The following is a 14824-nucleotide window of genomic DNA, read 5'->3' as shown; positions in this document are numbered from 1 at the left end:
AATGCGATCTGACTGCGTTCCTATAATCTCTTTTGTGTCTGAAATAATACGCACTTCGGACACCACCACCAAGAAACAAACCAAACAACATGCAAAAAGACAAATAACCAATAACGGATCGTAAGCAAAACTGCATGGATGCTCAGTGGATGGCAAGAACACGATCCAACAACTATTTCTGAACTTTACTGCCGCTGCTGCAAGTTTTACTATACCGCCTACCAGCGTGCTGGCTCCGTCGATACTGCTGGGGCGACGACTGTAGCTGCGTAGTAGCTGAATTAAAATAAGTCTCTCAAATATCTTGAGCAGAATAAACTACTTAGAAACTACTAATACCACAAGCCCTATATTTCCTCTAAATGGTATACAACGCTTTCAAGACTGTCCCAACAACCTTTAAGGTGCAGCCCAGTGTGTCTTGTACTAACGTGCAATACCAGTATGATAGCTCTGTGCACTGGTTGACTACGTTCAATGGTGATTGCCAGCCTATAAGGCGGAATCAACTGCAATTATACTAGTAGTCAATGCAATGCCTATCGTGGACGCCGATGTCCTACTGTAGCTGCAGACTCTAGATCATACACAGCGCAGTCTTCAGAATCTAAGTCCCTATCTCAGAGCTACCGAACTTTGCGACCGTCCGCTTTCACGGCACAAGACGCTCCCTTCTGCCTCGCTCTGCAAGATGCTCTTGCGACTATCTTGCCGCCAAACTCTAATCAGCCAATCCCGACGGTGCAAAGGCCTCCCACATCTCCCTCGCGGAGTGATACAATTTCTCCACCTATCCAAAAATTTCTCTGTTCAAACAGCGGGCGTTGACCCTCGGCGTTTCCCGCACTTTCTTATGAACTGCCCAATCAGAGCTCAGCCCATTTGCCGCTAAAACAGGGCGCGACCGGGTGGCGCCAGCGCGTACGTTGGACGCTCTCTGTCTGCTCGACATTTCACCTCTCTCTGTCACCTGGCACCCGGCGGCGTTCCTTTTGATGCTTGCAGGTCAGTGGCCTCATCCCCTGGGATTCCCGGCCCTGCACAATGCTCTTCCACCGAGCGAGGTGGCGCAGTGGTTAGCACACTGGACTCGCATTCGGGAGGACGACGGTTCAATCCCGTCTCCGGCCATCCTGATTTAGGTTTTCCGTGATTTCCCTAAATCGCTTCAGGCGAATGCCGGGATGGTTCCTTTGAAAGGGCACGGCCGATTTCCTTCCCCATCCTTCCCTCACCCGAGCTTGTGCTCCGTCTCTAATGACCTCGTTGTCGACGGGACGTTAAACACTAATATCCTCCTCCTCCTCCACAATGCTCTTCCGGCACTCGCCGGCCTTCGCCTCCCCGGCTCAGGCTGTCCACTCCTCGCCTCCACTGGCAAATTTACTGTGCTTACACCTACAGCATGCAACTAAATATTATCATCACCAAAGCCCGTATTTTTTCAGACATGTGTCTAATCATCACGTATCTCTCTTTCTAATCCACCTAATAAGACTAATTAACCAATATCTTGGTTTATTTACTCCAAATATGCAGAATAATCTGCAAAATGAATGTCACAAATGAAAGCCACCTTTCAACTGCACCGCTGGTGCGTCTCCCATTCACTATCAGACACACGACGGTGGAAATACTGGCTAAGACCCAACCATGCAGAGGAAACACGCCCACTGGCTAAACGACATCCCTGCACCGGGAAGGGTCCGACCCAAGCTCCACAAGATGGTAATTGAAGGGGCCGAGAAGCGCTCAGAGAACCAGTTACACGTCACCGATGAGACGACCGACCTCTCAGAGCCAGTACGCCGACAACATTTAAATTAATCGTCAATGGAACTAACGCCAACTACACACACAACCTGACGAACACTTGCACGAAGATCTGGACGATACAACAGCAAATAAGCACGCACGAAGACAAATCGGGAGTCGATGCGCACACACACACACACACACACACACACACACACACACACACACAGCCGACTCATGAACGATCGGCGAGCCAAAACGCGTCTTCCGGTTGGACGACCGACCGACGATCCACCAAGACCGTGGCCCGGCTCAAGTGATGCCTGGCGGCAATGGTCAGGTGAGCCGTGTCGACGCAGACCTCACCGCTGCTCCACCCGACTGCACTAGTGCCGCATTACAACTACCCGCCTGGCAGGTTCGGACTGCACTCCAGACGCGTTCCAACTGACTGGCAGACCCGAACTCGCAACCTGAACTGGCAAACCAAACTGGCTTACAACAGACTACGACCGGGAAGTAATAGCAGTCGAGCAAAGATACTATGAGAGGGGATATATCGATAAGCGCTGCTAGTTCCGGCCACGGTCAGGCAAAGCAGCAACTCAGAGACAGTAGTAATTTAAATTACTGTAGTGAGGTGGAAGTACGTTAAAAACAGGGTGTAAAATATATGATGGCGGGAACACGAGCTACTCACGGCTCACTCGCCTTTCAACCAATTAAATAGGGAAAGACTTCGTTCTTACTTCATGAAATTCTTTTAGCTTTCAAGTCAGTCAGTCACTCAATCAGCCACCAGAGAAGAATGTAGATACTGCAATTGGCCACGTCACACTAACGCTCAAAGTACTTGCTGTAAGGTGTTGCTTCCCTTCAACTGCCTGAGACGTTTTGTCTCCAAAGGAAGAGAATGTTCCCCAACCTCCAGAAACAGGGAAATAGAAAATGACTTTAACAATAAGGATCACCATAGCTGCGGGGTGCTGCTAGGAACTGATATGTAACAATACTAGCCATCATTTGACTGATGAATAAATTCCTCCTCCAAACTTCTCCATGCATTATACGCCTCAGCCAACGCATCCGTTACTCCTTCATATTTTCTAACGCTTTCGCCTGGGCCTTTCCTTATGTCTTGGAATCCATAACCCAATTGTTCCATTCCCTGGCTACTTGCCCTGTCCACTTTCAATTCATTTTTATTACAGTCATAACTATGACTTTCACTCCAACTTGTTCCCTAATTGATTTCTCTGTTTTCATGCTCCATCCAACATCTCTCCGTTGTTCGCTGAGCTACCATCATGTTTTGAACGGTCGCTGCATTAAAAGCACACTTGTCGTTAACATACTGATTGTAAACTTTCCTTCTGAGGCACATCAGAAGCATAGTTTTGAAAACGCTAATGAATTAACTAAAACTCCGCCTGGCCATTGTTATTATTCTATTTGTTTCTCTGTTTATTTCGTTATCACCATCTGCCTTAAATAGAAAAACTTAACTAATTCTCCGATTGTCTTGTTAATTTGTTCTATTTTTCTTTTCGACGTATTGATTATACTTTTTTTTAATCTGGTTGTTATAGTTTGAGTAGCGAGTATTTGGGTTGAAACACCTTCTATCACAGTATTCGTCTACTCTGCCACAGTCGCCTGTCAGTCTCAAAGATCTACAGTCATCTCTGTCTGTGAAAGTGAGTAATTAAACAAAAAAAGAAATAAAAGAGGTAAATGTACTATGTTACTTTTTATGTTAATTTCTCAAGTTAATTGTGTTTTGCAGATACCTCAGTACGTCTTTGGGTTTTGGCTGCACTGAGTGGGAAAACAGATTACAAATCACCATCTGTAACCAATAGTCTTCTTGTTTAGCGGCTCGGAAAAAATCATTGAGTCATCACAGTTATTATTACTAATAACTAATGTTTTTATATTTGTTTCAATATAAATACATTAGTGATTATTAATAGTAAATGCGATGTCTCGTTCTAGGCGCTTCAGTTTGGAACCGCGTGACCGCTACGGTCGCAGGTTCGAATCCTGCCTCGGGCATGGATGTGTGTGATGTCCTTAGGTTAGTTAGGTTTAAGTAGTTCTAAGTTCTAGGGGACTGACGATCACAGATGTTAAGTCCCATAGTGCTCAGAGCCATTTGGACAATTTTTTTGCGATGTCTCTCGATGTTTATGCTGAGTTGCTAAACAACAGGACAATAATTGGTTATAGGTGGCTGAAGTTTAGGCTCTTTTCCCACTCGGTGGAGGTAAAACTCGAAGGTTAGCTAGAGATGTCAGCATAAGAAATAGCACAATACAGCTATCATTTTTATCATTGCTTACTTTCATCTTTTTTTTGCCTAACAGCTTATGTTTTCTTTTACATACTTATTATCAACTTTTATGGTATAATTTACTATCGTATTATTGAATCATTAGAATCTAATACATAAGAATTTTCAAAGGACATACGTATTGTACGACCTGCTTTACTCACACAGGAGGGCAGGTTTTATGATGAAAATAAACAAAGAAACAGCTGCTGCTATTCAGCGCATGTTTGGGCAGCAACTGCAAGCTATGTCTTGGGGAACGAGCGAGCTTTGACAGACTTAGGCCCACCAGAATGCTGGGCGATGAGTTCCGGCGTGGAAGCATCGAGCCAACAGCACAAAGGAACATTATTCTTCCGATATCGCTGCTGTGACGACTGCACGCGCTGATTTGCCTCGTAGAATAGACGTTTTGTCTTCTGGTAGTGAAATGCGCACATCCACCCGACTTCTTTATAAACTATCGTGAGATTGTTGCTGACTTCACACACTTGCACTGTAATTACTTCATTGTAAATTACGTGACCTTTGCAAAATAAATTTTGATGTCGTATTTGGTGTAGGGAATATCAGAGCTCTGTCCACGATTACAGCTACTTTCGAACAGTATATTTCTGTAATTTAATCATCCAAAGCTTCAAGTGACTTATCGTAATGCTCTTCCACCTGTAAGACAAGGTTTCAAGAAATAGTAACAACATTTTACAATTTGCTTTTATCTGTCGTGTCCGATTAGGATGCAAAAGCACGTGGTCTGTTGGATTGTATTTATCCATGAAGTATGTTATTCTGTAGTTCCAAACGTACCCCACTGTTTTAACTGTGTTTAAAGATGAAGTGAAGCAGCCTTCCTTAAGTAATGATCAGAATTATATTCCTTAAGAATTACCAGCTATATAGGTAAGTCTACACTGTCTTCCATGACTTTGTAGACGCCATGCTGCATATTAGAATGGAGCAAAATGGGAGTGATGTATGTGGTTTATTAGTTAGAATACAGAATAGCATGCGCAAATAACGATTAAAAATGATGCTTACGGTATTGTGCAGAAAGTTATTTTACATACTGGTACACATACATACTGGAACATATTGGTATTGCTCAGTTTTATATAAACTCACTTTACCTGTCCAAGTATTTCTAATAAAAACGCGAGGTGGTGACAGCACACTGCACGACTGTGTAGAGGTACGTTGTTTACTGTTCTGTTCAGTCGTAATTCCATTTGTATGGAGGTAGGATACTCCCCAAAGGAAAGCAGTATACGCAGCGAAAGTAACGGGAAATGGCCCCAAAATGCCAGTTTCCTTATGATTCACGGGGAAACATATTTACTTTGCACCAAGAAGGCGATAGCGTTCGACAAACGTCAAAGAAATGAAAGATTCCAATTAACGGAGTTATCAAGAGCACCTGCATCGAGGTACGGGCTCCTATTATGCTCGTCCACGCTCAGGAGCACCCAGGAAAATATTAGAACGCCAGGAAAAATATTTGATAGCGATCAGTCAACATAAAAGACTGCGAATTGCCCGTGAATTGGCTGCTGAACTAAACACAATTAGGGATATGTCAGTAAGTGAGTCAACAGTGAGACCGCGCCTGGCAGAGAACAACCTTCAGGGTTGTGTAGCAGGGAGAAAACCGTTGTTGCGTCTTGTTAGCAAGAGGAAAAGCCTTCAGTGGGCTATGACACACCATCATTGGACAGCAGGGGATTGGGAAATATGAATCCATGTTCTAAATATTTGGAAGTAGACGCCATTAAATCGTAGGCAGTTTACACCATCAACGCTTGAAACCTTAGTGTGTAATTTCGACTGTCAAACACGGAGGGGATTTTTGTGATGGTATGAGTACCTTTTGGAGGAAGTAAAGTTGGAGATTTGATGAAAGTAGGCGGAAAAATGAACCAAAAGCATTATCATGCCATTCTCCAGCGACATCCTAAGACATCTGGTTTACGTCTGATTGGAAAGGTCTTTTTTTTTCAGCAAGACAATGACCAGAAACATACACTTCGCTCGTATCCGAATTATGTAAAGTCCCTAGAGATGTAGAAAATTGAAAAAAAAGTGGTATGGCATTCCAAGTCCCCTGATTGTAACCGAAACGAACTACAGTACTATGGGATGAGTCGAGCAGGAGGATTCGAAATCGGGGAATTATGAGTCGGGCACACTTATGTGAGGTCCTGAAGAACGAATGGAGACAAATTACAACTGGAACCGTGGCAAAACTGACGTATCACATCCCGACAGTCTGCAAGGCAATGATCAGAACAAGTGGTGGCTATTTTGAGGTATCTAAAATTTGACAGAAGAATTTATTTATGTATTTTTTGAGCTTAATAAAAATTTAGATAAGAATAAAGTGCAGTTTGATAATGTATTTCCTTTCCATTGTCCATAATCAAAATTACGGAGGGTAGTGTGTGTCACTGTGTAACTTTGATTGACATGCCGGCGGATACGGAGTAACCGAGATAATTTCTGCTGCCAAACAGGTTCAGCATTTTTGAGATTATTAGGTAGTATACAGCGCGGATGGCACAAACCTTTGTTCTGCTTAAATTGTGTCCGTAAGGTATAATTTATTTACATACACTGTCAGCAGATGCACGAAGTATACAGTGTGAAATCTAATTTCAGTTTTCTTCTGAGTAACTTCCTTCAACACCCCTTTTCTGTCGTTGAGTTTTGCGAAAGACCTTGTCAACCAGAAATAAATATAATCAGATTAGTTCTGATTTGATGTAAAGGGATAACATTTCATGTAAAGGGATATCATTATAGGACCATAGTCACAATCTCTTATGAACTGGCGCGCTAAAAATTAGTAAAGGAGGGCAAGCCTTTAAAGTAGTTTCCATATATCTGCTAAAATTCAGATTAATGTGTTATTTTTACTGACGGTAAGTGAAAGACATGAATAATAATGTGCTTCACGTCAGAAATAGCTAGTCGTATCTGGAACCAGTCATTATTCTTAGTGCTGTTCAGTTGTCGTAGCTTCTGATTTCTTCACTGGCAACAGGATGATTAAAATAATGAAAATTGCCAACTGTCAGGCCTTGTTGGAAAGGTGCCACACACACCAAAGAGCCAATACGTAGTGACCACTGTCCACCGCGACACTGAATGCCACATGGTGGTGTTGCGGTCACGTGATTCGGCAGGGAAAGCATAAAAGCAGCTGCCCCTACTGCTGTTATTTTATGCAACCCGCAATGTTATAGTTGGCCTCCATTAACCATGTGCAAGATGTTCATATCCTCTCGCTCGCTACGTGCAAACTAGTCCTACTGTGGAGTATGGAGAAAAAAGCTCTTAAATTGTGTGTGCGTACTTTCTACCTACCTTGGCCGTCTACGAGAGACTCAAAAATGTTTTTGTGGTCAGCCAGAAAGCGATGGAGAACATACTGCAAGTTCACATTACTCTTTGTGCTCACTGAATGAAAATATTCCCCTTTGCTATTTACTCAGTGAGATCAGGAACTATGGGTTTTGAGTTTTAACTGATGGATGTACTCTGTGAAAGTTCACATGTACAAAATATAAATCTTAGTATTGTAACTAATATCGCTATCGGAAAACAGCACTATCAACAGTTCAGAGGTGACATCTACTGAAAGTTCTAAGTAAAATGTCTGTCGCCCTGGCTTCTAATCACCAAAAGTCAATTGCTCACCTTAAAAGTGGAAAATAATGTCGCTACTTGGCTCTCTGTTTTGTGAACATTACCGGCGGCCCACAAACAGTTACTTCCGTGAAGTTTAAGTGATCCAGGACGGTGTACAGTCTTCGCGAGTTCACTTCCTACTTTCGCCAAAACACATTCAGGTCTGTCCAGCTCTGACGTCATCCGATGCAGAACTCATGCGAGCGTTTGACTGACGGGAAAGTTTGATATCTCTGTGCGAAGTGTGTCCAACCACTGTCTCTCTGGATGCATTTATATAGCGGCGCAGCGGATTGCCAAAAAGAACATCTGCAATAAACCGCAATATGCACAGGTAGCAGTATCTAAATGAACCCTTCCTCCAACACGTTTTAATTAATAGCTCTGTCGTTTAAAAATTTATATCTTCTTAATTTTTATGGAAATAGAGTTAAGTTTCCTTTAATTACTCAGTTAGTTTTAGCTCGACTGCATATAAACTTTGCCGGCTAGAATTTTTAGAATGGAACCGACAGTAGAACATGACCTCTGAACTGCCTCTTTAAGATTCCTTGTAACCATTGTCCCCCCCCCCCCCCACCCCTCCCCCATGAACCATAGACTTTGCCGTTGGTGGGGAGGCTTGCGTGCCTCAGCGATACAGATAGCCGTGCCGTAGGTGCAACCACAACGGAGGGGTGTCTGTTGAGAGGCCAGACAAACGTGTGGTTCCTGAAGAGGGGCAGCAGCCTTTTCAGTAGTTGCAGGGGCAACATTCTGGATGATTGACTGATCTGGCCTCGTAACACTAACCAAAACAGCCTTGCTGTGCTGGTACTGCGAACGGCTGAAAGCAAGGGGAAACTACAGCCGTATTTTTTTCCGAGGGCATGCAGATTTACTGTATGGTTAAATGATGATGGCGTCCTCTTGGGTAAATTATTCCGGAGGTAAAATAGTCCCCCATTCGGATCCCCGGGCGGGGACTACTCAAGACGACGTCGTTATCAGGAAAAAGAAAACTACCGTTCTACGGATCGGATCGTGGAATGTCAGATCCCTTACTCGGGCAGGTAGGTTAGAAAATTTAAAAAGGGAAATGAATAGGTTAAAGTTAGATATAGTGGGAATTAGCGAAGTTCGGTCGCAAGAGGAACAAGACTTTTGGTCAGGTGAATACAGGGTTATAAATACAAAGTCAAATAGGGGTACTGCAGGAGTAGGTTTAATAATGAATAAAAAATATGAGTGAGGGTAAGCTACTACAAACAGCACGTAGTATAAGTTTATATGCCAACTAGCTCTGCAGATGACGAAGAAATTGAAGAAATGTATGATGAGGTAAAAGAAGTTATTCAGATAGTGAAGGGAGACGAACATTTAATAGTCATGGGTGACTGGAATTTGATAGTAGGAAAAGGAAGAGAGGGAAACGTAGTAGGTGAATATGGATAGGGGGTAAGAAATGAAAGCGGAATTTTGCACAGAGCATAACTTAATCATAGCTAACACTTGGTTCAAGAATCGTGAAAGAAGGTTGTATACATGGAAGAACCCTGGAGATACTAAAAGGTATCTGATAGATTATATAATGGTGAGACAGAGATTTAGGAACCAGGTTTTAAATTGTAAGACATTTCCAGGGGCAGATGTGGACTCTGACCACAATCTATTGGTTATGAACTGTAGATTAAAACTGAAGAAACTGCAAAAAGGTGGGAATTTAAGGAGATGGGACCTGGATAAACTGACTAAACCAGAGGTTGTACAGAGTTTCAGGGAAAGCGTAAGGGAACAAATGGCAGGAATGGGGGAAAGAAATACAGTAGAAGAAGAATGGGTAGCTTTGAGGGATGAAGTAGTGAAGGCAGCAGAGGATCATGTAAAAAGACGAGGGCTAGTAGAAATCATTGAGTGACAGAAGAAATATTGATTTTAAATGATGAAAGGAGAAAATATAAAAATGCAGTAAATGAAGCAGACAAAAAGGAATACAAACGTCTCAAAAATGAGATCGACAGGAAGTGCAAAATGGCTAAGCAGGGATGGCTAGAGGACAAATATAAGGATGTAGAGGCTTATCTCACTAGGGGTAAGATAGATACTGCCTACAGGAAAATTAAAGAGACCTTTGGAGAACAGAGAACCACTTGTATGAATATCAAGAGCTCAGATGGAAACCCAGTTCTAAGCAAAGAAGGGAAAGCAGAAAGGTGGAGGGATTATATAGAGGGCCTATACAAGGGCAATGTACTTGAGGACAATATTATGGAAATGGAAGAGGATATAGATGAAGATGAAATGGGAGATACGATACTGCGAGATGACTGGGTGTTTGTGTTGTCCTCATCATTTCATCATCATCCAGTAAAGTGGCGAAATTGGACTGAGCAAAGGTTGGGAAATTGTACGGGCGCTGATAACCACGCAGTTGAGCGCCCCACAAACCAAACATCATCACCATCATCACGATACTGCGTGAAGAGTTTGACAGAGCACTGAAAGACCTGAGTCGAAACAAGGCCCCCGGAGTAGACAACATTCCATTAGAAATACTGACAGCCTTGGGAGAGCCAGTCCTGACAAAACTCTACCATCTGGTGAGCAAAATGTATGAGACAAGCGAAATACCCTCAGACTTCAAGAAGAATTTAATAATTTCAATCCCAAAGAAAGCAGGTGTTGACAGATGTGAAAATTACCGAACTATCAGTTTAATAAGTCACGGGTGCAAAATACTAACGCGATTTCTTTACAGACGAATGGAAAAACTGGTAGAAGCCGATCTCGGAGAAGATCAGTTTGGATTCCGTAGAAATACTGGAACACGTGAGGCAATACTGACCCTACGACTTATCTTAGGAGATAGGTTAAGGAAAGGCAAACCTACGTTTCTAGGATTTGTAGACTTAGAAAAAGCTTTTGACAATGTTGATTGGAATACTCTCTTTCAAATTCTGAAGGTGGCAGGGGTAAGAGACAGGGAGCGAAAGGCTATTTACAATTTGTACAGAAACCAGATGGCAGTTATAAGAGTCAAGGGACATGAAAGGGAAGCAGTGGTTGTGAAGGGAGTGAGACAGGGTTGTAGCCTCTCCCTGATGTTATTCAGTCTGCATATTGAGCAAGCAAGAAAGGAAACAAAAGAAAAATTCGGAGCAGGTATTAAAATCCATGGAGAGGAAATAAAAACTTTGAGGTCGCCGATGACATTGTAATTCTGTCAGAGACAGCAAAGGACTTGGAAGACCAGTTGAACGGAATGGACAGTGTCTTGAAAAGAGGGTATAAGATGAACATCAACAAAAGCAAAACGAGGATAATGGAATGTAGTCGAATTAACTCGGGAGATGCTGAGGGAATTAGATTAGGGAATAAGACACTTAAAGTAGTAAAGGAGTTTTGCTATTTGGGGAGCAAAGTAACTGATGATGGTCGAAGTAGAGAGGATATAAAATGTAGACTGGCAATGGCAAGGAAAGCGTTTCTGAAAAAAATGGTTCAAATGGCTCTGAGCACTATGGGACTCAACTGCTGTGGTCATCAGTCCCCTAGAACTTAGAACTACTTAAACCTAACTAACCTAAGGACATCACACACATCCATGCCCGAGGCAGGATTCGAACCTGCGACCGTAGCGGTCACGCGGTTCCAAACTGAAGCGCTTAGAACCGCACGGCCACACCGGCCGGCAAGCGTTTCTGAAGAAGAGAAATTTGTTAACATAGAGTATAGATTTAAGTGTCAGGAAGTCGTTTCTGAGAGTATTTGTATGGAGTGTAGCCATGTATGAAAGTGAAACATCGACGATAAATAGTTCGGACAAGAATAGAATAGAAGCTTTCGAAATTTGGTGCTACAGAAGGTTGCTGAAGATTAGATGGGTAGATCACATAACTAATGAGGAGGTATTGAATAGAATTGGGGAGAAGAGGAGTTTGTGGTACAACTTGACTAGAAGAACGGATAGGTTGGTAGGACATGTTCTGAGACATCAAGGGGTCACGAATTTAGTATTGGAGGGCAGCGTGGAGGGTAAAAATCGTAGAGGGAGACAAAGAGATGAATACACTAAGCAGATTCAGAAGGATGTAGGCTGCAGTACGTACTGGGAGATGAAGCAACTTGCACAGGATAGAGTAGCATGGAGAGCTGCATCAAACCAGTCTCAGGACTGAAGACCACAACAACAACAACAGTAAACATTGTTATTTACAATACAGTCTTGAAGCTTGGCACAGTTGTATCATTTCATGAATGTAATCGAGTGCTGTAATAAGTACTTTCTATTACAAATAGAAGCGAACGGCATTGCCGCAATAGTGACACTGGTTCCCATCAGATCACCGAAGTTAAGCGCTGTCGGGCTTGGCTAGTATTTGGATGGGTGACCATCGAATGTGTTGAGCGCTGTTGGCAAGTGGGGTGCACTCAGACCTTGTGAGACAAACTGAGGAGCTACTTGACCGAGAAGTAGTGGCTCCGGTCACAGAAACCGATAACGGCTGGGAGAGCCCCTCTGTAATCGCGTCCAGCGGCATCTAAAGGCGGTCAGTCAGTACCGTTAGGGTCTCCTGATACCTGTTCGGATGGAGTTTAGTGTAATTACAAGGACAAATGATACTTAATGACCGTTTTCGTTCCAAATTTCGTTTTTAGTAAATAACTTGAAAACTAATAGAGGTAAGTGTCACATGTTTAATGTTTTTACATGAAACTGAGGCTACATACAAGTTTTCAGCTTTCTGACTCTAATATTTAGGGGCTTCAATTTATCGTAAACCGCCGATTTTAACCAAATATTGCTCCGATCAAGTTGAGACTTGTAACTTTTAAGTCTGATGTGCATTTGCATATTCTGACCCGTTTTTATCTTTCTAGCTTTATTATTCAGAGCCACTTATTTTTTTCTTAAGATCATATGTTTTGCCTAACATATTCATTTGATCATTCCGAGACTTTACGCATTAATATATTTAAGCATACACTAATGAAGTTTGGAAAAGTTGTTTTAATTTTTAATTTCACTCTTAAATTATGGTGCAGTCCTTCGTATGGCGAGGAGGTGCGTTATGATGGCGTGGTGCTAGTAGTAGTGAACTGGGGTAGCTCCGGCATACTCGCTGGCCTCTTTCCCTCGTACAGTGATACAGCGCTTGTTTCGCCTCACTACAGAAAAATTGAACAGGTATTCATCATAGAAATTTTAATGTAGTTAAATTTGTACTGGAATACATAGTTGTCGAGTTATTCAAGAAAAACGCACGAAAGTGACCTTGAAACGCAACCTGTCGGTCAGAATTTGTAGTATGTTGTTTATGGCTCTCCCTCCTACACTGTAGAAATATTTGCGACTGCACGCGTAATTTCCCACATTCGACCTTTTTTGACAGTCAATGAATGGCCTTTTACGCCACCGGCTTATTTGAGTACTTACAAATTGTAAAACTGATGTTTGTGTAAATTTTACCGAAAAATTTTGTGAATAGTAACAGCATAAAATAAACAATTACATCGTTGTATTCGTCAGGTCTTCTGACTAAGCAAGTACTATGCTTGTAAGGTTTAAGTCTGGATGGAATTTTCAACGTCATGTGCTTTACCTTAACCTTAAAGAAGTCGTTTATCGTTCATTACCCCAGCACGCATGTTTAAATGAACAATGTTAACGAAATAGTTTGTTATGCTGCTGGCATCATTAGAGAGCAAAGCAGGTCGAATATCGGGGATAGTTCGTGTAGTCGGAAATTTTTGTGTTGTGGTAGGAGGGAGCGGAACGGACAACACACTAGATATCCTGACAGGTGAGGGATGAGTGTTGTGTGTGATGTCCTTAGGTTAGTTAGGTTTAATTAGTTCTAAGTTCTAGGTGACTGATGACCTCAGAAGTTAAGTCGCATAGTGCTGAGAGCCATTTGAACCATTTGATGAGTGTTGCGTGGAGGTGCGTTTGAAGGTCACTAAGTTTTTCTTAAATAACTCGAAAGCCATGGCCTCCAGCGAAAACGTACAAAATTTAATACGTTAAACTTCTTACAAAAAGGTCCCGTTCATATTTTGTGTAGGACTAATAGTTTGCCTGTAGCGAGCGAGAGAATATGAAAATCTCGCCCGTAGTTTCGAAGGCCAGCTATAACATTGATGTTGCATAAAACGACAGCAGTAGGGGCAACTGAATCACCCTGTGTAAGGGGAGCAGAGGAGGATGGGGAGTCCCCCTGGCCTTTTATTTTTGAGGGCAGCAGTCAAATCACGCCATGAGAAACTACAACGGTAACAAAATAAAACAGTGAGAAGGATATTCCACGTCGCGCATAACTTTCCCTCCCATTACTTACACGGAGAACAAAGGGTGATTCACAGATTCCAGAAATACGCGAAGTAATTATGCTGTAAGCTTCGACAATATAAAAGTACATCACTCTGAAAGCATAATGAAAATACTGATGTTTTCAGCGGCATATGAGGCTAGTGGTGGTGGTAAGTTCTCATGGGACGAAACTGCTGAGGTCATCAGTACCTAGGCTTACACACTACTCAATATATCTTAACCTAACTTACGCTAAGGACAAAACACACACATCCATACTCGAGGGAGGACTCGAACCTTCGACCGGAGGAGACGCGCGAACCGTGGCAAGGCGCCCCAGACCATGCGGCTACCCCGCTAGGCAAGTGAGGCTAGTGGATCGTCAGTAAGCCCACCACGAGATAACAACGAAGTCAAAGACTGGCACTGTAACGAGAGGACACACAGAAGCACGCTGTGCTACTTAAACACCAAAATTAATACTGGAGCAGTAGGCAATGGCGCGAGGTAAAATCCTGCAACCTTCCGCAACTAGGCTAGCTGTCTAGACAAAAGCAGGCAACGGCGTGATAGAGAAGTCCGCTGACATTAGCTACTAGTATTTTTGGTCCGTAGCGCGGGAAGGAGAATTCTGGAAACAGTAAATTCTGGAAACGGTCTCTGCCAAAACAGGTCTACAGAGGCCACTGAGAAAACGCAGTTCATGGAAAGAAAGAACTACACTTAATCCATACGGATAGGTTGACAGAGTGGAAAAATTAAAG

Source organism: Schistocerca cancellata, chromosome 1 (genome assembly GCF_023864275.1).
Source record: "Schistocerca cancellata isolate TAMUIC-IGC-003103 chromosome 1, iqSchCanc2.1, whole genome shotgun sequence".
Taxonomy (NCBI): domain Eukaryota; kingdom Metazoa; phylum Arthropoda; class Insecta; order Orthoptera; family Acrididae; genus Schistocerca; species Schistocerca cancellata.
The sequence above is the reverse complement of the archived record's forward strand: the minus strand, read 5'-3'. Positions refer to the sequence as shown.